At 40.9% G+C, this 25,314-nt stretch overlaps 2 long non-coding RNA genes across 18 annotated transcripts in view; one reads left to right on the forward strand and one right to left on the reverse strand.

The window, feature by feature from the left end:
- LOC103278167 (uncharacterized) overlaps nt 1-17,149 on the forward strand; it is a 131,642-nt gene extending 114,493 nt beyond the window's left edge. For 10 of the 17 annotated variants that reach the window (XR_010004812.1, XR_010004794.1, XR_010004806.1 and 7 more), the window contains one exon: nt 16,327-17,149. This is a non-coding gene — a long non-coding RNA (uncharacterized LOC103278167). Of the gene's footprint in view, nt 1-829; nt 8,551-16,326 lie in introns of those variants that run through there. The other 7 variants (XR_010004807.1, XR_010004825.1, XR_010004827.1 and 4 more) reach the window with 3 other exon arrangements.
- Nucleotides 17,150-18,190: 1,041 nt separating this feature from the next.
- LOC134297885 (uncharacterized) lies at nt 18,191-23,441 on the reverse strand. The gene is made up of 2 exons (XR_010004834.1): nt 21,850-23,441; nt 18,191-19,777 (listed from the first exon to the last, which is right to left on the reverse strand). It is a non-coding gene; the product is annotated as an uncharacterized LOC134297885 (long non-coding RNA).
- Between the last annotated feature and the right edge of the window lie 1,873 nt (nt 23,442-25,314).

Consider the following 25,314-nt stretch of genomic DNA (forward strand, 5'->3'; position numbering starts at 1 on the left):
CAGAGGGAAATTGAAGCCTAAAAAGCATTCAGGTAATATATGACACAATTATTTGCCCTGATAGAAAAACATCAGTTTTCTAAGCAGTTTTAAATTATTGTTTTCTTTAAGGTAAATGGTTTGCTATATCCGGAGTTTGGACATTGCACTGTCTTTTACTAGAGATTGCAAGCTCAGTAAAGTGGCTGACAATAACAGCAAGCATCCTGGGAACCATCAAGAAGGCCAGGCACAACCTTGTCTCCATTTGTTTAAAAAGAGACCTCTGAGGGCAGTTTTTTAAGCACTTATAGCAGACATGTTTTGCCTCTTAATGATCTGGGAAATTGTAGCTAACAACTTCCATTTCAGTAAGGCATGTCATGACAGACCAAAAAATGAATCTGAAAAACATCTGTGTGTCACTGTACCAGACTTCTACCAGCCAAGACCCTGGGGGTTGGGGTGTGTGTGTGTGAGCTTCATTGCTAAATGTTATAAAAGTAACACTAGAGTGGGCAATTTATAGCTGTGTAGCTTTTAGGCAGCCATATTTGTGGTTTCCAAACCCTCCCAGATCATTTCCAGTAATACACACATACACAGAAACTATATATATATATATGAGGATTGAAACTATATATATATTTCTAGGATATATTCTTGCACGTAAAATATGACCTTAGAGATTTAATAATAGAAATAAGGTGGCAGTCCTAACCATCCTAATATGAAAATAAAAGCTAATGGAAACTTATTACTTTTATTTCTAGGATATATATATATATATATATATATATATATATATATATATATATATATATATATATATATATCTCCTAGAAATAAAAGTAATAAGTTTCCATTAGCTTTTATTTTCATATTAGGATGGTTAGGACTGCCACCTTATTTCTATTATTAAATCTCTAAGGTCATATTTTACGTGCAAGAATTATAGTATTATATAAGTCATCTCTTCAGTTCTCCAAGTGAAGCAGGTTGGAGCACAGTATGGGACTGTTACTATAAGAATAAAATGCCAGTACTTGCCATCTGGAATACTTGACCGCAAGCAAGAAATAAAAGCACTTATGGTAGACAAAAATAGCAACATATCTAAGAAAACACAATTTCAGGCACCTATACTACAAGAAACCAATAGGCAAAATGTGACCAATTGACTACATGTGACTCCCTCATTGCACCCCAAGGGGTTGAAAAAAAGTTTGAATATATCATTGAAATAACAATTATCTAAAAGGTTCTCGTTTAATTAAGTTTTAACTACAGTCAGCCGTCCACATTCTCTGGGGTTAAGGGCACTGGATCACCATGAAAATAAAAAACGGTGAATAAAGAAATTGCTAATATTTTTAACCTGAGAGAATACCACTCTGGATATTTCTAGTCCTTCTAGATTTCTATGTCTTCCAGCTAGAAGCTGGCCATAGACCTCCAAATATTACAGGAGAAAGTTGACCATAGAGTCACAGTGGGGGACATAAACATTCCAAGAGATAACATTTTACACTTAAATCAGATCTTTTAATAATCAAATCCTCAAAACCAAAAACTACAAATGTGGAGGGATGACTGCAATTTCATTGGTGAGCTTCCTTGACTCTCATTTCAGAAGAAAGATTCTAGAAGGTATGAGAGCCTTTTGGCATATTTTGAAAGACCTCTTCTGGGCTTACATGACCTACTGGAGATGTGGAAGACTTTGTATAGATCAATGGTACCTTAGCATGTACAGATTTTTTCATTGATTAGTTTGATTTTATGATGTCATACTAAAAGGACCTTCCTGATTTTATGCCTATTTTCTCTTGGGTGCTAGAATTACTGGTATATATACAATTAATTGCTAGTGTTATCACAATTTCTATTATTTAACAGTGCATAGAAATGTATATAGAACTGGGGTGGGATTCATGCAATCCTTCAGATGTTAGATGGGCAGTTGGAGTTTGTTATTACCTGATATTTCTGGGAAGGGCAAGATTCTGCCTCTTCCTATATTCTGCTGCTATTGAATTGAATGCAAATTTCTTTTGCAATTTGAAATCAATTTGAGTCCATTGAAGCAAGCTGAAAACAAAGGGGAGAGACTGAGAGTATGGGAGATATACTGGGACATATACATACGTGCATAGCAGCTGAAAAAATGGGACAACAGAGGATTGATTGGGACCGTCTCTGCCAAATTGGTATAGCTGAAGTGTATGGTATAGCCAACAGTGATGAATACTGGAAGTAACAATCTAACAACTGCTAAAGGAATACATAATTTGATCCCTGAAATAGAAAAAAGTCCCATTGTGAAGTTTACTTACCATTACGTGCGCTGTTAGTAAAACACCTTTATTAACTCTCCTTTACAGTACATACAGAAAACTAAACAACATAAACAAATACACAAAGAGGTGGTTTTTGGCAGTCTACACATAAAGTGCATGCACATTACCTAACACTATACAGATCCCGCTAGGCAATCTCACTCCCCAAGAGGTACAACAAAAGCAAAACCTTCCCATCACATGCACCAACTGTGGCATGTTCCGCTTTTTCACACAAAAACTAGTCAACTACATCTGTTCCAAATGTAAACAGATGACTCTGATGGAGCAGAAGATCCAACAACTTGAGGACCGTATTAAGACCCTTAAGGACATTCAGAAAATCTAGCTCTTCTTGGACACTGCACAACATGCTGTTCCAGATACACAACGCACATCAGACCAACAGCATGATAAGGAACTTTATGGGGAGATCTATTTGAATGTGAACAACCCTCAGGCTTGGAAGGAGGTCACCCATAGAAAGAGACACAGGACCAGGCAGCTTCTGCAGAATACTTCTGCTCAGCTTGATTTACACAACAGATTCCAAATTCTTACACCACTAACATCTGATCAGGAAACAATCTTATGGAGGACCAGTTACTTAGATACCACTCAGTGGGCCACCCTTGATCAATGCATGGCGGATAGCCCTAACAGGGGTGATGCGTCACTACATTCACACTTACACAATCATGCAGATGCTCCATCCCCAGGTGCAACAGGAACACACTTGGGAGAGTGATGGGCTCTTGGACGCATCTCAATGAATTGTCATTGATGAATGCACTGGGGATGTTGAGGAGGAGGAGAACACTTTACACCTACACGATTCACTTCAACAGGAACACTCTTGCACAAAAGGGACCTGAACACTGTCTTGCACAAAAGGGACCTTGTCAATCCTCAAAGGAAACAGGTCTTGGTAGTAGGTGACTCCCTCCTTAGAGGAACAGAAGCCATCGTTTCCAGACCGGATGGGATGGCTCGAGAAATATGCTGCCTCCCGGAGGGCAAAAATACACCATATCAATCTGAGACTCACCAGGCTTCTAAAGCCCCATCACCCTCCCCACCTTATGTTGATTCATGTAGGAACCAATGATACTGCTAGGCATACTTTTCAAAAGATCACAAATGATTTTTGAGCTCTCAGAACAAAGCTAAAACTGTGTAATGTACATGTGATCTTTTCATCCCTCCTCCCCGTTGTAGGACACGGCTCTACAAGGGCCAGAAAAATAGTACAGGTCAATAACTGGCTCAGAAAATGGTATCAAGAGGAGCGTTTTGGCTTCCTCGACCATGGCCTACTCTTCCAGGAGGATGGCCTACTGGCAAGTGATGGGGTGCATCTCACACAAGTAGGAAAACATCTTTTTGCGCACAGATTCACAAACCCCATCAGGCGCACTTTAAACTAGATCCACTGGGGGAGGGGAACAACAGCCTGGTGAACACTATATAACCCACGACCAAAGGGAACCGCCAAAAGGCTAAATGGAGGGCTGCACAAAAACAACAAGGACCAAGTACTGAAAGCACAATAACCCCAAATAAACAGCTCAGGTGAAGGTCACAGGGGCTTACATGTCTTTACACTAATGCACAGAGCATGGGAAATAAGCAAGATGAACTCCAACTTTTAGCACAACATCACACGTTCTATGCCATAGGCATCATTGAAACCTGGTGGGATGACTCTCATCACTGGAAGAGGGCTATAACCTCTTTCACAGAAATAGAACAAAGGGGAGAAGAGGAGTAGTAGCTTTATATGTCAAAAACAGTTATGTTGCAGAAGAAATGCAAGACTGTAATCCGGGAAACCAGCTTGAAAGCATCTGGATAAGAATCAAGGGAACCGGGACTCATAAAGATCTCATCATGGGTGTATACTACAGACATCCGAGCCATGATGAAAGACTTGATGAAGCCTTCTGTCAACAGCTGACCAAACAGGCACAAAGAAGAGATATAGTAGTCATGGGCAATTTCAACTATCCCGATATTTGCTGGAAAACAAACTTGGGCAAGAGTACAAAGTCCAACAAATTCCTCACTTGCCTTGCAGACAATTTTATGGTCCAGAAGGTAGAAGAGGCAACAATATAATCTTAACAAATGTGGAGGACCTGATCAATACAGTTGAAGTGGTCGGATCCTTAGGGGCAAATGACCATGTGCTCCTGCAGTTTGCCATACAAAGGAAGGCTGAAACTAAGACAAGCCAAACACGCATTCTGGACTTTGAGAGAGCTGACTTCCAAAAAAATGAAGGAAATACTGAGTGGCATTCCATGGACACCAATATTAAAAGACAAGGGAGTTAAGGATGGATGGGAGTTTTTTAAAAGTGAAATACTCAAGGCACAAATGCAAACAGTGCCGATAAAGAAAAAAAAATAAGACAAGTGCAAAAAAGCCAGAATGGATGCCCAAAGAACTTCTAACAGGGCTAAAACTCAAAAGAGACATGCACAAGAAGTGGAAAAGGGGAGAAATCACCAAAGAAGAATTCAAACATATAGCCAACTCCTGTAGGAAAAAGGTTCGCATGGCTAAAGCGCAAAATGGGCTCAAGCTTGCCAGAGACATTAAAAACAACAAAAAAGACTTTTTTGCTTATGTTGGTAGAAAAAGGAAGAACAAGGAGGCGATAGGGCCTCTGCGAGGAGAAGATGGGGTGATGGCGACAGGGGACAGGGAAAAGGTAGAACTGCTCAATGCCTTCTTTGCCTCAGTCTTCTCACAAAAAGAAAGCCGTCTTCAACCTCAGCAACATGAAATGGATGAAGGATTCGGGGAAATCCAACCCCAAATAGGGAAACAAGTTGTTCAGGAACACCTGGCCGCTCTAAACGAATTCAAGTCCCCAGGGCCAGATCAACTACATCCAAGAGTATTGAAGGAACTAGCGGAAGTTATTTCAAAACCACTGGCAATCATCTTCGAGAGTTCTTGGAGAATGGGAGAAGTCCCAGCAGATTGGAGGAGGGCGAATGTGGTCCCTATCTTCAAGAAGGGAAAAAAGAACGACCCAAACAATTACCGTCCGGTCAGCCTCACGTTGATACCAGGCAAGATTCTGGAAAAGATAATTAAGGAAGTGGTCTGCAAACACTTAGAAACAAATGCGGTCATTGCTAATAGTCAACACGGATTTACCAAAAACAAGTCATGCCAGACTAATCTGATCTCTTTTTTCGATAGAGTTACGAGTTGGGTCGATACAGGGAACGCTGTAGATGTAGCGTACCTGGATTTCAGTAAGGCCTTCAACAAAGTCCCCCACGACCTTCTGGCAAACAAACAAGTAAAATGTGGGCTAAAAAAATAAAGTTAGGTGGATCTGTAATTGGCTAAGCGAACGAACCGAAATGTGTCGTCTTCATCTTGGAAAGAAGTCACGAGTGGAGTGCTGCAGGGTTCTGTCCTGGGCCCGGTTCTGTTCAACATCTTTATTAACGACTTAGATGAAGGGTTAGAAGGTACGATCATCAAGTTTGCAGATGACACCAAACTGGGAGGGATAGCTAACACTCCAGAAGACAGGAGCAGAATTCAAAATGATCTTAATAGACTAGAGAGATGGGCCGAATCTAACAAAATGAAGTTCAACAGGGACAAATGCACGATACTTCACTTTGGCAGAAAAAATGGAATGCAAAGATACAGAATGGGGACACCTGGCTCGACAGCACTACGTATGAAAATGATCTTGGAGTCCTTGTGGACAACAAGCTATAATGTGATGCGGCTGCTAAGAAAACCAACAGGATTTTGGCCTGCATCAATAGGAGTATAGTGTCTAGATCCAGGGAAGTCATGCTACCCTTCTATTCCACCTTGGTCAGACCACACCTGGAATACTGTGTCCAATTCTGGGCACCGCAATTGAAGGGAGATGTTGACAAGCTGGAATGTGTCCAGAGGAGGGCAACTAAAATGATCAAGGGTCTGGAGAACAAGCCTTATGAGGAGCGGCTTAAAAAACTGGACATGTTTAGTCTGCAGAAGAGAAGGCTGAGATGAGACATGATAGCCATGTACAAATATGTGAGGGGAAGTCATAGGGAGGAGGGAGCAAGCTTGTTTTCTGCTGCCCTGCAGACTAGGATGGGGAACAATGGCTTTAAACTACAGGGAAGGAGATTCCACCTGAACATCAGGAAGAACTTCCTCAGTGTGAGAGCTGTTCGGCAGTGGAACTCTCTGCCCTGGAGTGTGGTGGAGGCTCCTTCTTTGGAGGCTTTTAAGCAGAGGCTGGATGGCCATCTGTCGGGGGTAGTTTGAATGCAATTTCCTGCTTCTTAGCAGGGGGTTGGACTGGATGGCCCATGAGGTCTCTTCCAACTCTACTATTCTATTATTCTAGGATTCTAGGATTCTACATATCTAAAGGCTACAACTTTAATTAATAAGTAAGATCATTAATAGGTAAAAAAAATCATTCAGGAGGTCCATGTCTTCTGAAATGAAATTGTCTCAACAAACATGTTTTGTGCTATGTCTTTCCCTCTGCGATATAAAGGGTTTTGTTCTTCATCCTTAGTTCAAAACATGTACTGTACTTGTCCCATTCGTTATGAGTAAAGATGGTGCTACTGTTGGGGAAGGTGGGATGGTCCATCTCCTATGGTGAGTTTCTGGCAACCTTTAAAATACAACAAACTGTCAATTATTCACTTTATTGTTATCTCTTTGCCATCAGGAGGGAAGTGACATTTGGAAATCTGCCTGGGGCACCAAAATGTTTCAGGACATCTCTCTTCACACACTCCTGCTGAAACCTAAGCGTGAAGAAGAAGACCGAAATGAAAAGCCTGTCCTCAGATATACTTCATACATATTTCAACAGATTCAGTAACTTCTCTTTCCCAGTTCCCAAAGTTAGTGAGAGCCTGTTGGGAGACTGCAGATCAGACTTCATGTATCTATGTAGCCACATGGACTAATTTGGATCCATGCAGAGAGATTTTTGGATAGAGATGTACATAGCTGAGGGCTGTTTTTCTCCAAATGCTTGAATTTTTAGCTGTCTTTACATTCAGTGCTATGGAATGGTGGGGAAAACCCATGAGTACACCATGGGGAAGATATGGGAGGAAAGGGAACTGTTTGTTCTACTCTAGTTGTTAAAGTATGTCTCCTGCCACTAAGCTTGTCAGTAAAAAGTCACAATCTATTTCCCTGAATTCAGACAGTCTAAAATAAAAAAGGGCATTTAGGAAATGTGCTTTTTCGAATAATATCCAAATTATGTAGACTCTTGCTTAACTGAGCTAATTGTGCATTACCTTTTACCAAAAAGACAGACTAGCAAGGCAACCTTTATTGTAGCAACAATTAAAATCTTAATTCTCTCACATACATACCATATGCTGAAATTTGATTTAATTCTTACTTTAAAGTATAGCTCAACCTTTCATACTCTTTATGAGTAGAAAAGATTCTGCAAACAAGATGCATCTACTGTGAGGAAAGTGAATAGCCCATCTCATGTGGCAAATTTCTGGCAACCTTTAAAGTGCAGTAAACTGTCAATTATTTAGTTTATTGTTATCTTGTTACCACCACAAGGAAAGATTGAGGGAGTTTGGCATGTTCAGACTAATAAAGAAAAGACTGAGGAATGTGCCATGAGAGCCCTCTTTAAATAACTAAAGGGATGTCACAGAAATGAAGGGTTTTTTGACCGTAAGAGTAGTTTAACAATGAAATTAATTACCTAGAAAAATGGTGTAGTCTCTCTGGGTGTATTAAAAAAGAGATTAGATGGATACTTTCTGGGAACACACTAGATGAATTTCCTGGATTGAGTTGGACTTAATGGCCTATGTTTCCATGATTCTAGTGGTTAGAGGACTAGCCAAACCATCCCAGCATGAGAATGCCTACTCTGAAAATATATAGATGTAAGAAGTATTGAAATTTTCATGGAATCTTTGAGCAAACTATTACATCAGAAAAATGTACTATTGCCAGTTTGAGTGAAATGGAACTTGGTTCTTGGCACACATATGCAGACTGCAGTGTGCTGCACTTTATAACCTTTTCTTCCTTCCATTTTGTTCTACTTTCCCTTTTGGATTTCAAAGATGTGAATACATTTTGCCCAAGCTCTGGATGGAAGAACTACTTACCTTTTTCCTCGACCACTCTTTAGGAAAAAAAAGAGAACTTCATTTTGGAACCTACAATGTTACGTCTTACTCATTATTTGAAAGTATGTACATTATTATTATTAAAAAATTCTGGTTTATTTCACTTTGTTTCTGTCTCTTCGGTTGCATCATTTTGTAAAGTAGCATCAAACTCTCAGAGCAGATCAAGTCTTATTTATTTCACTTTTGTTTTTCAAGGAATAACAGTCACTTCTAGTAGCCTGTGGAAGCTCACCTTTTATAAAAATATATCTCATAAAAATGTGCAAAAGTACTTTAATATGACATCATTCCATAATCTTTGATCAAGAATACAAGGTGATTCCCTTATCCAAGTTTCAGCCTAAAATATACTGGTGTAGATAATACAGACTAATGCTATTAATACAGCATACCTTATTCCGAAATCCAATAATAATAATAATAATAATAATAATAATAATAATAATAATAATACTTTCTTTTTCTATCCCGCCACCATCTCCCCAAAGGGACTCGGGGCGGCTAACATGGAAAGGTGGGGTGACATTGTAACACTTTCATTTTCTGATGCTTCATTGTACACAAACTTTGTTTCATGCACAAAATTATTGAAAAATATTGTGTATAAAAATATTTTTATATTATGTCTTTAAGATATATATGAAATATACCTGCATTTCTGGTCCAAGAATTTCAGATAATGGATGATCAACCTGTAGTGACGCTGGCTCTTGCAACACAGAATAAAGTCATTTCTTTGGCTAGTCCAGTGATTCCCAAAGTGGGTGCTACTGCCCCCTGGTGGACGCTGCAGTGATCCAGGGGGGTGGTGATGGCCACAGGTGCATTTGGGGGCAGGGCCTCTTCCTATGTGTCAGAGACAGGGCTGAGCCCCTGAGGCGCCTGTTAGGACACAGGGGCTGGAGCTAGAGGAGTGGGCATGACTTCTTCTCAAGAGCCCGAGACAGGGCTGAGAATCTATACCTCTCCTGAGGCACTTGTTGGGACACAGAGGGCAGAGCTAGGAAGGGGGCGGTGCCTCCTTCCAAGAGCTCAAGACAGGGCTGAGCCATACCTCTCCTGAGAGGCCTTGTAGGACTAAAGGGCAGGGCTAGGGGCGGGGGCAGGGCCTCTTCCCAAGAGTGCAAGACAGGGCTGAGCCTCTGTATATCTCCCCTGAGGCACTTGTTAGAACATGGGGGCAGGATATAGAGTGCCCTGTCAGGCACTTGGGAAGAGGCCCTGCCCCCACCTCCAGCCCCGCTCCCTGTGCCCTGGCAGGTGCTGCAGGACAGGGATGGAAGCTCAGCCCTGCCTCAGAGCTCGTAACTCCTCCCATCCCAGTCCTGGCCGCCCATTTGTGGCCCTGCCCACCTCCCCCTCCCAACCCTGCATCTTGAACTGAGGAGAGGCTCAGTCCCGCCCTCTTGAGCAAGAGCCACGCCCACTCCTCTAAGCCACGCCCTCTCTTTCCAGGGGGCGCTGAGTAATTTTTTTTCTGGAAAGGGGGCAGTAGGCCAACTAAGTTTGGGAACCACTGGGCTAGTCATACAGCAAGCACTTGCAAATAGTGCAAATCATATGCATTTGCTCACAATTGCATCCTGGGGAAAGATAAGTGCTATTTCAGAAGATATCTGAATCAGCTTCAGTCAGTTTTTGTTGGAGCACATATTGGATGCTATGAAGCTATTGGCAAAGCACAGTCAGGCTATTTGATGCACTTCTGCACATCTAGTATAAGGGTTTTAGCAGTGGCAGTTGGCTTTTGAAGCTGAAAGCTGGATTGATGTTTCCACTTGAGTGAGAAGATATTCCATCAAAACTGACTCTCTGCCAGCCCTGACTCAATATCTCAATTTGCAAAAGTGGTAGACTCACAGTATATTTGTATGTGATCTAAGTAAACACTGTCCCAGTTCTGTGTCAGGATTAGCCATCTAGTGCAATTCAGATCACAAAACATACAACTTCATGCTATTAATTCCTAGTTCAGTAACCCGCAAGATAAAGAACAGTGCCCTATGTCCACAAGAATGTCATACATACCTTTGTCCACAAGGCGTGAATGAATACAATGGGAATCAAGTATGTCCCTCATGTCTGTGAAATAAAGACTGTTGAAATTTGCATGAATATGTGCAGTGTGCACCAATTGATAATTGCAAACCCAACTGAAATGAAGGACTTCTGGACCAAGAATACTATATAGACCCACAATGGAGTATCTAGAAAATGCTTAGAAATAACATATTTTGTCAGATGTATACTGGTCCCACAGATATGCACGTGTACTGTATCAACAATATCTTGCAACTTTTTCTGTCAGAAATGGATGACATTTGCAAGCAGATAGTCTGTTCAAAGGATATGAACTTCCCAAATTCTAAATAAATAGGTATAGATAGCTATGTGCAAGGACAGTACTGGGGGAAAAGAGTGGTATATAAATAAAATAAATAAAATAAATAAAATAATAAAGTTTGATTTTCTTGAAAGGATGGATGACTTCCTCCATCTCTCCACACTATTACTATAGTGTTTGGTGTACACTGTAAACCTCAAACTGTCTCATAAAGCTCTTAATCTTTCAGGCAAAAAAGAAAAAAAAGGATAGGTGCTTTTTCTCTCTTTCACAGCAGAGAAGTTTCACTATTGCCTTGCAACAGGTGTTGATTTAATCTCCTTCCCACCTCCAGATATGCTCTGGAGTTTGCAGACTCCAGTAAAAAGATGCTGACATGCAAGGGTTTTAATAAGAAATGGTACTTGCCCTCCATTGGCATCCAGAAGGATAGTTGGAGAGAAGCTCAATAAGACCTGAGCCCTGTTGCTGACAAACTCCCAGACCAGGCACAATAATACATGAGTTAAACAGTGGAAGTACGTCTTGAAAAATTATTTGTATTTCTTTATAAAATGGGAAGTACTAGTACAGAATTGTCCTGGTTTGGAAATGGCATCTATCAGGGTGCTTCCAGACAGCGCCAAAAGCAATACAATACAACACAACACAATACAATATAGTGTCTTCAGTTTTCATTAATAAGCTGAAATATACCACTCTTCACTACATTAAAATGCATATTAAAATGAATTACTTTTCCTTTCTTTGTCAAATCAGTGGTAGAATTATAGCTCATTGCTTCACTACACATTCTAAACTTAAAATAGATTCCTTGAATGCAAATATTCAGGTCAGATATAAACTGGGAAGTGGAAAAGACCTCTAAAAAGAAAGAGAGTTCAATGTATACTTGTTCTTTGAATCTTTGTAGAATTATTGGCACAAGATCATATGAAATAACATGAATATTTCTTCTCATTCTGCCAAATCAGAGACTTGGGAGGGAGGGGGGCTGTCTATATATTTAAGCATTATTTGTCCTTCACTTATTAACCATGGGGGTTATTCTTGCCATCTTTCAATACCTCTGATACTCTTCTCACTTCTTTTCTGTTTCTACTGCCTGCTCTAGTTCTCCAAACAATCAGTCACTTGCTAGATATATTTTCTCTGAATAATACAACTAGCAGGTTTATTTGATTTCCAGTCATTTCTCATGTAGGCTATGAAACCCTGGGGGTCAGTTTCACCATCTGTAGATTGGACTCATGGACAATGTGGCTGCTCAATAGTGCCTTCTAGTTATGGGTCTCATCATTAGTACAATTGTCAGTGCCTCACTAGCTTCTGGCTATGCAGCATCTGCTCTTAGACTTAGAATGTTATCTGCCACTAATTAAGAAACATTGCTTTTTCTCCAGCTGACCTAGTTCAGTTCTTTGCTGAAGCAGTTGGTGAGGTTGGTGGCTGATTTATAGAAAGGGCCACCCCTAAAGCTGTTCGCCTTGCTTCAAAAATTTAAGTCACAGCATGGGACAATGAAGGGCTCATATCAGTTGACTTTGGGCTATTAAAGATGATTTGTATCTTCATGTCCATTGTGTTGTGTTTGGCAGCCAACGTCCGTGATTTGTTGATTCATGCTATTCTCAATCTTGTAAACTACAGAGATGCAGAAAGTCAATTATTTCTCAACATAGAGCAAAATCATTACAACAATCCTGTGTTGGGACTGATCATTACTGGGGACAGAAACAAAACTCCACTGAGTAGTTTTAATGATGGGTTGCTGTGAGTTTTTCAGGCTGTATGGCCATGTTCCAGTAGCATTCTTTCCTGACATTTTGTCTGCAATCTATGGCAGGCACCCTCAGCGGTTTGTTTAGAGGTCTGTTGGAAATGGGGCAAGTGAGGTGTATCTATTGAACATCCAGGGTGGGAGAAAGAACTCTTGTCTGTTTGAAACAAGTGTGAATGTTGAAATTATTCAGCTTGATTAACCTTGAGTTGCCTTGCAGCTGCAAAGCCTGGCTGTTGGAGGCATCCTTTTTTTTTTTTTGGGAGGTGTTAATTGGCACTTGATTGTTTGCTGTCTGAAATTCCTGTTTCTGAGTAGTGTTCTTTATTTACTGTCTTGATTCTGGTCTTTGTAAATACTGGTGAAGCAGATTTTGTTCATTTTCATGGTTTTCTCCTTTCTGTTGAAATTGTCCAGATCCTTGTGGATTTCAATGGGTTACAATGGTTTTAGTGATGTTTTACACATTATGCAGGGTCCATTTAGGTTTGCAGTTGAGTAGAACCTGAAACACTTCAGCCATGTCCCCTTCACTTGGTATAAAATATTCCCCACACATAGTATAATATGATATATATGATTTTGGCCATGTTCTGTCTAATGTAGAATTGCAATAAATTTCACTCAAAGTGGATCTATGGGGAAATGGGAGGTTCTTGCCCATCAGAGGAATTTCCAAAAGTACCAAAACATTTATTGTAGAATTAGTGATATTTCTCAGATGGCCTTATTCTCCCAAAAAGTGAAGATATGTGTTTGTTTTTGTTTTTTAATATTTACTGTTTTAGTAGAGCCCGTGAGTAACATTACAAACAGTAGTATGGGTGCCAGAAGGGGGAAAAGGGTTACTCGGGAGCAGGAATCCAATAATGAGCAGCAGAGAAAGAGGATCTGGGACATACTTACAGCATCTACAGATGAGGAGTTGTTTGAGGGATTATCTGGGGATGATGGGTCAATGAGTGAAGGAGAAGAAGGAGACACCATGGATTGGACTAAGATAAGAGAAGTGCAAGCTATTTGTGAGGCACCAACAACTAGTGATACCGTTATGGGGTTCTCTGGGAGTGAAGACTGGCAATCAGGGGATCCAACTGATTCTTGGGGGGATCTAAGTCTTGACAGGAGATGAAGGAATTCAAGGGAGAGTCAAGGGAATTCATGTGAATAGCTGGGAGCAGCTGCGGGGGATGGTGATTGTAGATAAAGGTGGGTTCAGGGGTGAGGGGTCCTTGCAGAAGGCAAGGTGTTGATGTGCATTCTAGGCTTGTCCGATCGATGGAAAAAAATGTTTCAATTCTCATTTCTAAAGTAGGGGGTGCCGGCTCTTCGATATAGAAATTATTTCTTAATTTTTCACCCAAAATTTTCGGATATTTCCGAAAATTCGTAATGTTTCTAAAATGTTTCTAAAATGGCGGACGCGCATGCGCAATCACCAAAAAACAGGAAACTGGGGGGGGGGACTTTTCTGGGGGTCTCCCGCCCTCATGTCTTGAGCTATTCTCATCAAATTTGGTACAGTGGTACACATTCCACACTCTTTGCTCAACAAATTGCAGAATGTTTCCTGTCTCCTATGATTTTTGGTGAATTTTCATAACTTTTTATAATACACTATTTTTCAATATTTGAAGAAACCTGTTCCTGGTTTGAAAGTCTTATTTCCTGTTCAATTGGGTTCTTATCACTGTAAAAGTCCCTCTTCTACTTGTGTAGACTTTGGATTAGAAATGCAGCACACGCCAAGCAATGCCTTGACAGGATTGGCAACGTCCTTTGGAAACTATAAATTGCTGTGGACCCTCTATTGAATCAAATCAATGTCTGACTTTGTGATTGCAGAAATAAAACTCAGCCCAAGGCTCGGGAATAGAAATGGAGCGTGAGGGAAGCAATGCCTTGGCGGGTGCCCCACGTCCTTTGGAAACTATTTCTTCCAATGTACCCTTTAGGTTTGAAAACAATGTGTGTCTTTGTGATTGCTGCAATAACACTCAGCCCGGGGGCTTGGGATTACAAATGGAGCGGGAGGGAAGCAATGCACTTGCAGGAACGCAGACGTCCTTTGGAAACTATTATTTTCAAGTTCCCCCCCTTTCAGGATTGCAAAGAAGGGCTGATGTGGTGATTGCTAAATTCCAAAAAAGAAAACAGAAAGGCAAAGGGACTCCCTCTGGAGTAGAAAAGTAAAGCACCCCAAGCTCTGCACTTGCAGGAATGCAGACGTCCTTTGGAAAATAAAAGTTCCCTAAAGCCACAGCAAGGACTCTGCCACAAGCCCCAAGCCAAATTTCCCAAAAAACCAAAACAAAACACAATATCGAGCCAGCAACAACAGACAGACACTCTACCCCCTATAGCCAGAACAGTCACTTAGCCCTCTCTCCCCCAAGCAAGCAAGCAAGCAAGCAGCTTCCCAGCGCGCACGAACCACCCTCTCTCCTCAGTATCCTAGCCCAGAATGGCTTGGCTCAGTTGGGGAGGGGATTTTTATAGAGATCCTCCACGTAGACGCGGAGGACGCTAGCCCCCACCTTTTTAGCCATCGTGGAAGTCTCTGATTGGCCAGGGATTGGCCATGTTAGGCTCCCATTCATGTTAGGTTGCAGAAACAAAAAAAAATTAAAAAATTTTGTAAGGAAAAAATTTAACGAAAATTTTAAGAAACAATTAGAGAATGGGCCAACGATGGTTTGAATTACATTGCCAGTTGCGCCCAGGGAAAATGTTTCAATACTCGTTTCAAAAAACGAGAACAATCCAAAATAATTACGAAACGAGAAACATAACGAAAATTTGGACGACCCTAGTGCATTCGTGTGCTGGATGCTGTGTAATGGGAAAGTTTCCTGTAGTCTTGCTGCTGCCTGTTTCATGTTCGGTGTTGGACTCAGATCTGCAGCTTGGACCTGTACCGGTTTGGCTGGAGACACTGCTTCTGTGAACACTGGAACAATGCTGTTTTAGATTCCTCCAGCTTCGACCTTGGACTTCGGCTGACGATGCTTCTCTTCTTGCAATTCCCTCTGTTAACCATTTGTGTACTGTGCCTTTTTGTTTTGCTTTAGAGCACTTTGACTTGTTGCTTTTTGCATCCAGTTGATCTGGATTACATTTCTGTTTACCTTTTGGACCAGGTCTGGTTTAGGTTTTTGAGTTTTTGACCAGTGGAACTGCATTTAAGTTTCCCTGCGTCCTTTTCCTTTTGTTTCAATAAACTCTGCTTTGAAGACACTTTTAAGTCTGTCCCTTTAAGGCGTCTGTGATTCCAACATTTACTGTTAGCCTGTTCTTTAAAAATGGTTCATGCTGGAACCGTAAAGACTTTTCTTTCAATTATTTCTTTTACAGACAAAAGATGATTGAATGTAATATTTAATACCATGTTTATATTTCATATTTGTTGGAAATAACTTCTTGTAAATCATTGTTGTCTATTTGGTTATATAAGTGGACAACAAAGATAGGATTTCATTGGGATATAGGAACAGGACTAGGGAGGTCTGTGAATTTAGTTAATGCACAGCATTCTTGCTTAGCTCTTTGGTACTGCCCTTCCATGTTGTAAATGGACCAACTGGGTAAGAATTGAAGCTCTCTAAAGCCCTAACTCAGCCTGCCAATTCTAAACAGTTGGTTCATTTACTAATAAACTTATTATGCAACATTCAGAAATATCTTCTAAGCAATAAGTCTTTATATTTCTAGGCGCGAAGATCACTGCAGATGCAGACTGCAGCCAGGAAATCAGAAGACATCTACATCTTGGGAGGAGAGCAATGGCCAACCTTGATAAAATAGTGAAAAGCAGAGACATCACACTGGCAACGAAGGTCCGCATAGTCAAAGCAATGGCATTCCCCATAGTAACCTATGGATGCGAGAGTTGGACCATAAGGAAGGATGAGCAAAGAAAGAAAGACGCTTTCGAACTTTGGTACTGGAGGAAAATTGCCTTGGACCGCAAGAAGATCCAACCAGTCCATTCTCCAGGAAATAATGCCCGGCCGCTCACTGGAGGGAAGGATATTAGAGGCAAAGATGAAGTATTTTGGCCACATCATGAGAAGACAGGAAAGCTTGGAAAAGATCATGATGCTGGGGAAAATGGAAGGAAAAAGGAAGAGAGGCCGATCAAGGATGAGATGGATGGATGGTATCCTTGAAGAGACTGGCTTGACCTTGACCAAAACGACTGCGTGATTGAAGAAGAAAGCAGCTAGAGTATAAACACCATGATAATAATTTGCTGACTACATTGTTTGTAGAAGCTGGCATGGCTTTATCAAAAACAAATCTTTCACACCAACTTTATCTCCCTCTTTTTATTGGGTTATTACATAAGTGGGCTGTAGAAGATTAGTCTGGGAACATTTTTGCTTGATCTCAGCAAAAGAGCTGACAAATTCCTCTGTTACATTTTAGTTAGCAGACTACTTAAATGTAGGCTAGGCTATGATCAGGTGGATTTTCAGTTTATTTAAAGAACACTTGAGAATGATTCCTCATTAAATAAAGTCTGAAATAGGAATCCATAAGACTCTGTGCTGTGTCCTAGATTTGTATCAATGACTCAGATGAAGTGTGGAGGGACCCCTTAGCAACTCTGTACAATACTCATAATAGATAATATTTCTAATGCCAGGAATATATTTTTTTTAAAGACCTCTGGGTCAAGAAAATTAGTTAGTGTGAATTTGAGCTGTTTTACCGACACAATGGTTTCCAAATTAGAACTAATGGCCACACTTTCCTTGGTCACATTTCCCCCCATCATCACAACTAATCTGATCTTAATTAGATCGCTGCACCCATGCCAGAAGATGGAGGCAGATTATTTATTTCTGAATGACATTTGCATCAGGGATATATAACAATCAAACACAGGTCATTTGAATCCTTATGTTGTGGTTCTAAGAACAGTTTAATTTTGTTGTTCTGAATCAGAGGCAATCTAATTTAGTTCAAATAATGAACCTAAGATCCAAAAATCTGTGCTTACTAATGATCATTGGAAATGAACACATAAGGTATATTTTTCCTGTTTGTTAGAATTGTATGGAAATTGCTGTCATAGGAGCCCTTAGGAGAGGATTACCACAGATATATTGCTTTTTTCTGCTTTGCAGCCTGGATTTTTTTTAAACATGGAACTACCAATAATTTTATTTCCTAGCAGGTTTAGAAGGATTTCACTGTCTCCTCTCCTAATGGAATAAATAGTGCAGAGATATCATCTATAAGTATAGACCTTTACATTCTGAGGGTATTCCAACAAGAAAGTCTACAGTTAACTCTCTAATCTCTTTTGGGCTATTGTTCTGAATATGACAGATAGCATAGAAATGAGAATAAGTAAGAAAACAGGGACGTATCAGAAGGAAATGTGCATCAGTTTTCTTTTTTGAATGAGAATCTACACATTGTTAGAGGATTTGCATTTCTCCATGACATTTTGAGGTGTTGCATGGGGGGGGGGGGGAATATTATGAAACTTGGATACCATAGATATTTCTCCACATAAGAAAAAAAAGCTAAGTTTTAAAATAGAGAGGTAGGGAGTAAACCTGACTGAAAATAAATGTCATTATTTTTATTGTCAAGTGTGATGACATTAGAAGAATAACCTTTTCATGGGCTATCCTTATTCCTCAATATCTGATTTACATTAGCCATTCTACCAAAATTTCCTACTTTTCTGTATAATTTTACAACAATGTCAGATTTGTAAGAGGAGAATTCATTACATGTTTTACTATTTTTTAATTCCAGGTAGGATAGATACAAATGTATCATGCTATGCATTGTTGTTACAATTGAGATGCAAAGCAACTCACAATTGAAAAAAACACAATACAAGTATGCAAAATATAAACAAAAACAACAACAACAGCATTTTATTATGGTCCAAAGATCCCTAATGCACCATAGACGTACACGGGATGCAGAATATTGAGATTAACAACACACAAATGGGTAAAATTTACAACAGTTAAAAACTGCTTAAAAACATGTTGGCTAAAAAATAGGGAAAAGTTGTTGTTTATACAAAATGTAAATATTGAAATAGAATTAAACTCATTAAAATATTAAATTTAAAATATAATTAAAAATAAAAAGCTCTTAAAAACTGTTTGGCTATAGCATTCCCAAGCCCATTCTTTAAAACATTTTGGATTTAAAAAGCCTGTCTGAATAAAAAGGTTTTAGTCTCCCACTAGAAGGACAGCATGAAATGTGTTATTTTGGCTTTCTTGAAAGTGAATTCTAGAGTCATGGGGTAACCATAGTCTCCCCCAACCATGATTGTAGTGAGACTGAGGACCTCATTCCATGAGTGGGGGGAAATGGGGGAAAGCAGAGTGAACTGTCTTACAACCTCATCATATGGGGCTAAAACCTTGCCCCAGTCACCAATGGAGCTGGCCGGCTCCCATCAGACAACATTGTGCCAGCTCCGAGGGTGAAGGAGGGTGGAACCGGCACACCACTGCTACCACAGCAACACGGGAAGCTTCCCGTGTTGCCATAATCTATGTGGGAAACTGTGCGTTCATGCTTCTCCTCATGTGATCGCCCTCCCGGCGATGCAGGCAGTGTGAAGCATGCCGGATTCCCCATGCCTCATGGCAAAGTTGAGCACCTCTGTCTCTTGCCACTGGCCATCTGTTCCCTCCCATCACGGTCCATCTTCTGAGATGGCCAGCTATCCCACAAACTTTCCCTGTCGAGTCTATCTTTCCCATGCTTTCCCCCATTTGGGGTTGTGTAACACCTGACTCCGCAAAATGGGCGTGACTCATACAGGGAGATGTGATCTTCCAAATACTTGGACCTGAACCATAGTTTACTACTAGCATACTTGAGCTAAGAGTCATGCAAAGTGAGGAGTCCCCGGTGGTGCAGTGGGTTAAACTCTTATGCCAGTAGAACTGATGACTTGAAGGTTGCTGACCTGAAGGTTGCTAGTTTGAATCCCGGGGAGAGCATGGATGAGCTCCCTCAGTCAGCTCCAGCTCCATGCAGGGACATAAGCGAAGCCTCCCACATGGATGGTAAAAAACATCAAAACATCCAGGCATCCCCTGGGCAACGTCCTTTCAGATGGCCAATTCTCTCACACCAGAAGCGACTTGCAGTTTCTTAAGTCACTCCTGACCTGAAAAAAATGCAAAGGTCAATTTACTTCTAAGGCTGATTTATTTATTTTTTTGAACCCAGAGAGAGATCAAGACACTATAAAAATCATGGTAGTAGTGATCAGTGATTAGGCAAAGCCATGCAATGTAAGTAGGTCATGACCATGATGAAGAATTTGGCAAGAAGGTGTTAAGATTGAAAGAAGAAAGCAGCCACAGAAGTTAGTTCACACTCTGGAATCTAGTGTTAATAATATTTATTTCTATTAGATATACAGTGAGGTGCATATGCAGTGAACCACAAAAAACATAAGCATAATTATTAGGCATGTACGATCCAGAAAAAAATGGTTCTAAACTCTGTTTGAAAGTAGGGGGGCTGGCGCTTCGCTTCTGAAGTCATTTCTGAATTTTGAAGGCAAAAAGTTCAAAACTTTCTGAAACTTCCAAATATTTGTATATACCTTGTTAATGGTGGACGCTCATGTGCATGAAGGAAAACATTACTGTCAATAGGGAAACTTGAGGGGCTTCTCTCTCCCTCATTTTTGAGCTATCCTGATTAAACTTGCTACAGTGGTAGAACACACTGACCACTGTTAGCTCACAAAATTTAATAAGGTTTGACCTATCCTCAGATTTTTGGTGAATGTTCAAAGTTTTTATAAAAAAAATATTTTTAATAATAACAAAAATTTGTTCCTGCTTTGAAAGTGTTATTTCTTGTTTCATTGGGTTGTCTTTACTTTGAAAGTCTTTGTTCTACTTCAGGAACTTTGTTTTTGTGGCTGAAACTTTGTTAAATTTATGAAGACACAATAAACCATAATGTGCTATTTATAGGACAAAGTCTCTTACACAAAGACAAAGTTTTGGCAGTGTAATAAAGTTTTGCCATGTTTTTTATGACAGAACCAATTAGGAAATGACATTTATCAACCAGGAACAGAAATTATATCACACCATCAAACCACTCCTGACAAATTGGCTATCAGCCTCTGAATAAGGAAATCTGTTCCTAGTTAGAAAGTGTTGTTTCCTGTTTGATTGGGTTTCTTGGGGCTGAGAGTGTGTAACTTGCCCAAGAACACCCAGTGGGTTTCCATGGCTGAGTGGGGAATCAAGCCATAATCAGAGTCCAACTCTCAAACCTCTCCCTCCCTCTCCCTCTCCCTCTGTCTCTTTCTCTCTCTCTCTCTCTCTAAATTTCTCATACCTTCCAAGAATTCACTGATAAAAGTTTGGTCAAGATGGTAAATGTTATTAATAAGGAACGAGTGAGGACAAAAGGCGGTGGGGAATATTAAGAGGAGAGAGGAACTGGGACATCTGGGAATTGTAGTTTTAAAGCAGGCATACTCCATAACCCTTACTATTGGGGAAACTTCTGCTCCAGCCCAATGCTTTCTGGGAAATGTAGTTCAGTGCAGACATGTGGCTTCTCCCTTCCCATTAAATAAATGGGGAAAATTCCAGAGGCTCCGTTCTGCCTCATTTTTAAAGGTATTGGGGTGAAACTTGATACAATGGTGGAACAGATTTATCACTCTTTGCCTATCAAGTTTTATATTGTTTCACCCATCCACGATTTTTGGGGGAATTTTCAAAGTTTTTTAAAACAACATTTTTTAAAAGGCTACAAGAATGAGGCCCCTGCCTCTCCCTCCTTCCTCTGTCAGCCCCAATTGGCTGAGAGGCATGCCAACATGTTTGGCTTCACCTCTCAGAGGGCCTTGGTCACAGCTACACATGAAGACATCAGAGACAGAAGAAACGAAGGCACCTTTGGATTCAAATTCTTAATATTAAGAAGGCAGTGAGCAGGTAGGTTGGAACTCACTTCAAAAGTGCTTTAGATCTGAATTAGATCCAAATTTGATGAGCATATGAACAAATCGCACAAGCCTATGTTAAACAGCTCAGCCTGTGAGTGGGAGCATAATGATAAGCAGCAGAAAGTGAACTATTGGCTCAGGTGAGGTTGGCTTCAGGCAGAGAGAAAAAAATCAGGCAAAGAGAAAAAGTTGGTGTTACAGACTGACAAACTGACAAATTGAGGAAAAACAACTCTAAGTCCCATAAGTCAACATACTCAGGGTACCATTTACCATCCTACTATCTTCTAGATGGACGGGTAGAAGTTCAGAGACAGGCAAGGACCTAAATGTAAATCATCATTATTAAGCAGTATCCTTGCCAAACTGTCCTATGATACAGTAACTACATCCACAGAGCCGTTAGGTGTGCAGCAGACAAATGGCAAGCTGGCAAAGTAAGTTACTCAGAAATAACTCATTTTTCTTTACTGCATTTCCATCATAAGGATGGAATGTCAGATGATAGTATGCCTTCAGTCTGTGAATTCAAACCATGAAGATGTTCTTGTGGGCACGCAATGATAATCAGAGGATCAGATGAGCACCTGGCTATTAATCATCACAGGGGTGAGTGTGGTCCCTCTGCTGGTGATCTAAATGTTAAAAGTGACTCCAACAACTGAAACCAGAGAGCATCAGAGAAACAGTAAAAGAGCAAGCCAACAAAGAGTAATCTGACAAAAGAGGAAAAGGGTAGAAGCTGCTGGATTCAAATCTATATATAAAAATGTTCTCTCCATTTATACCTTAATACAAACAGCGAAACTACAAAACCCAGAACCATGAAACTTGGCAACAAAACACATGGTCCTCCCTGCTGCGTTTAGATGACAAAACGAAAACACAATTCGAAGTCCATGTCCCTCAAAACCCCAAAATCCTAAAACAGCAAACTGCACATGCACGGAGCAGGCCCCAGCCCCCACCCCTGGAAGACATACGGATATTACAGGCAGCAGTGCGCAAGCAGCCCAACCGCTGAGCCAGACGGCTTACTTCACTCAAGGGAGGATGATGAGGCAGAGAAAAAAAGGGTGAAAGCTTTCCCCATCTCAAGCTTTCAGAAACTTGAAACTAATCCGTGAGGGACATTTGGACAATAATGGGAACGCGCGGGGGGGAGGGGGGGAAGGAGGGTGGGCGAACTACAACTTCCACAATCTCTAACCACCTATTAGGGACAATGGGAGAGGATTGGGATTGTGGCAGTCCTACATCAAATACTACAACAAACCAGGCCCATTTAGGCAGTCATGGCGGCGTCGCATCTAGAAACCCCTCTCTTCACCACTGCTTTTTCAAACCCCACTCTTCACTCCTCCCTCCCTCCCTCTTCCGTACTCATATGTCCTCTCCAACTCCCAGGACTGCTGGCATGGCTTATTACAAGCAGGCCCATTTAGGCAGTCATGGCGTCGTCGCATGTAGAAACCCCTCTCTTTGATGCTGCTTCTTCAAACCCCACTCTTCGCCCCTCCCTCCCTCCACCGTACTCCTACCTCCTCCCCAACTGCCAGGACTGCCGGCATGGTTTTTTACAAACAGGACCATTAAGGCAGTCATGGTGGCATCGCATCTAGAAACCCCTCTCTTCGACGCTGCTTCTTCAAACCCCACTCTTCACCCCTCCCTCCTCGATACTCAAACCTCCTCTCCAACTCTCAGGACTACCGGCATAACTTTTTACAAGCAAGCCCATTTAAGCAGTCATAGCAGCGTCAGGACCAGGGGGAAAAGGAAGGGATGGGAGGCTCTAAGGCATTGTGGGAGTTGAAGTCCAAAACACCTGGAGGGCCCAAAACGGGAATTCTAGACAGGAAACAATAAGAGCCAGCTAACATCTCCCAATAAAGGATTCCCCCAGGTAATAACCAGCCAGACCGTGAGACTGCAAGGCTATTCAATCCTAATCAAGGAGTGCAATTGCAACATTCACATCTGCCTCAAGCACACAACAGTTCTTTCCCCCACACTGGACATTCCACAAATATATAAACCCCTTTGTTGCCCAGCTTTATTAACACTGAAAAACTTACAGCTTCAAAGCTAGGCTGCTTCCTATGACACAGCAACACTGCTTAGAATAGGATAATCTTGAGTCCACACTACCATATAATCCAGTTCTGTGGGGATATTATGCAGCTGAGTAGAATGGGCCTCATAGAAACCAGTTCTTACCAGATAATATAAGATTATATATGTGATAATATTTAATAAATACTGTGATATAATATACAGAACAATATAATCTCCAAAATCAGGACAGTAAATAAAGAGCAACACTCTGAAAACAGGGAAATTCAAGAAAGGATACAACCATTGCCAGCTAACACCTCCCAACAAAGGATTACCCCAGACAGGAACTAGACAGGCTTTGAACCTGCAAGGCCATTAAAAGATAATCAAGGTGACCAAATACAACATTCATTCTTGCCTCCAACAGACAAGACTTCTTTCTCCCACAGGTATATTATTCCACAGGTATATCAACCACACTTGCCTGCCTGTTTCTAACCTACAGAAATCCATAGAAAATGGACATAACCTGGCTCCCAGCATTACAAATATCTAAAACCAGGACAGTAAATAAAGAACAACACTCTGAAAACAGGGGAATTCCAGAAAGGAAACAATCAGCCCAGCTAACACCTCCCAACAAAAGAACTCCCCAGGGAGGTATCAGCCAGACATTTAGGCTACAAGTCCATTACATGCTAATCAAGGTGGCCAATTGATTATGCCACAGCAACGTGTGGCCGGGCACAGCTAGTAAGCTATAAATCCATGGGTCAACACAGTCATTTTGCCACTTGCTGGTACTTACTACTTCAGTCTAGCACTGAGCTGATACATGAAGTCAGAAATAAAGTAGTAAAGAAGCAGTCAAGTTTTTTAAGATACATAATTGTGAAGCCTTGCCAGACTAGCCATACCCTGTGTTGGCACAAGAGCACAACTCATGAATAGCAAACAGTATCTTGAGATACCATTATGATGGAAATGCAGTAAAGAAAAATGAGTTATTTCTGAGTTACTATGCTGAAGAAATGCAGATTTATAAGGAAACTTCAGTCAAACAAACACTGACAGAATAGTGTTTGCTTCCTCAATGAGATAAGAGGTTTAAGGAAGAGGTAGCCTAGGGGTGGAGGATTCACTTGTAGTAAGACAAATTGTTCTACCAACTTATTTCCTACCATTAAAAATATTGGCAGAGATCCTACTTCAAGGAAGTTGAATACAACTTTATATTCAGAGAAATAATTGTGCACTAATAAATAGCAAGGAGCCCTGGTGGCAAAGTGTGTTAAAGCGCTGAGCTGCTGAACTTGCAGACCGAAAGGTCCCAGGTTCAAACCCCAGGAGCGGCGTGAGCGGCCGCTGTTAGCTCCAGCTTCTGCCCACCTAGCAGTTCGAAAACATGCCAATGTGAGTAGATCAATAGGTACCGCTCTGGCAGGAAGGTAACGGCGCTCCATGCAGTCATGCCAGCCACATGACCTTGGAGGTGTCTACGGACAACACCGGCTCTTCGGCTTAGAAATGGAGATGAGCACCAACCCCCAGAGTCAGACATCACTGGACTTGACATCAGGGGAAACCTTTACCTTTAATAAATAGCAACATTGTACAATATAATGTGAAAATAAAATTTAACTGTATATCTGCAGATGCAACAC

Source organism: Anolis carolinensis, chromosome 3, assembly GCF_035594765.1.
Source record: "Anolis carolinensis isolate JA03-04 chromosome 3, rAnoCar3.1.pri, whole genome shotgun sequence".
NCBI classification, from domain to species: domain Eukaryota; kingdom Metazoa; phylum Chordata; class Lepidosauria; order Squamata; family Dactyloidae; genus Anolis; species Anolis carolinensis.